The sequence below is a fragment of the Mizuhopecten yessoensis genome, unplaced genomic scaffold (genome assembly GCF_002113885.1).
Source record: "Mizuhopecten yessoensis strain PY_sf001 unplaced genomic scaffold, ASM211388v2 scaffold10867, whole genome shotgun sequence".
Lineage (NCBI taxonomy): Eukaryota > Metazoa > Mollusca > Bivalvia > Pectinida > Pectinidae > Mizuhopecten > Mizuhopecten yessoensis.
The window spans coordinates 106,966-108,236 of record NW_018408761.1 but is presented as its reverse complement, the minus strand read 5'-3'; positions in this window follow the sequence as shown (position 1 = coordinate 108,236).

Here is a 1,271-nt window from a genome sequence, read left to right as displayed (position 1 = left end):
ATTCAGTTGAACTTTTAGATAACGCAGGTTGACTGATTATACACTACGTGAACCTCTCACACACACATTCTGTGATTATCTCGATTCCATGGTTCAGGATCAGAAATATTTCATGTTTGAAAATAAAGGAATTCAGCGAAACAAAGGTGATGGTCTGTATAAACAGCAGATATTCACATAAATACAGCCTTTTATGGGTGGCACTTCTGGGTGGCAAAGGGTTTGTTAGAAGAAGTGTGTCAGAGTGATTTCCTTTTATCGCAAGTATGACTGAATTGTTTGAAAATGAGATAACCATGTGTCCAACAGAATCTTGATATTTGCTTTTATTGACTATTATTTATTACAGTGTATATATTTTTTTACATTATTGTATTAACGAGGTGTGACGCACTTTTGTGTGAGCTACGTATATGCACTGTGGTGAGGGGATATTTCTTTGTGATAACAAATTTACAATGTTAATGTTAAGGTGTACAACAGCTCTCAGAAGTTCTGGAAATACTTCTTTCATTACCCAACTATTTTATAACTGTAACTTTTTGCCCCTGTATATTTAAGCTTATCTCATTTTGTGTTGGTGGGGCTGTTCCGGATAATGAATGATTGCTTATCTGATCTATTAGTGTTACCTTTGTCCACGCAATCACGAACAATCTTAGTTTCAAGATCGTTCTCTAGTGTAAAACCCATGAATCGGTTACAAAATTATTTAAAACACGTTCAGAACGATCTAAAGGTACCTGTTGTGATACCTAGGCCTGGAGAGTCTTATGTAAGTTAATTTTGTACCAACATGTCAGCAATATTTGTACAACAAATACAGCTCCAGCATTTGTACAATTTGGAATCTCTGCCTCACATGAATGCTTCTGACTAAATATGATCAATATCCATGGCATAATTCTACAGAAGAAGTCGTTTATAGCAATATAGCCAAATTGCCCCCTTTTGGCCCCGCCCCTCAGCCAAACCATTTGTACAATTTTAAATCCCCACCACCTAGGGATGCTTCCAGTCAAATATGGTTGATAACCATCTCTTAGTTCCAGAGAAGTCGCTTAAATCAATGAAGCCCAATTGCCCCCTTTTAGCCCCACCCCTCAGGCCTGGGGGCCAGACCAACGATTTATACAAAATTGGTTCCCCTTCACCGAAGGATGCTTCAGACTGAATATAGAACAAATCCTTTCATTCCTACAGAAGAAGAAGGATTTTAAAGAATTTACTATGTGTTCCCTATTTGGTTTCCCATCTCCTAAGGATGCTTC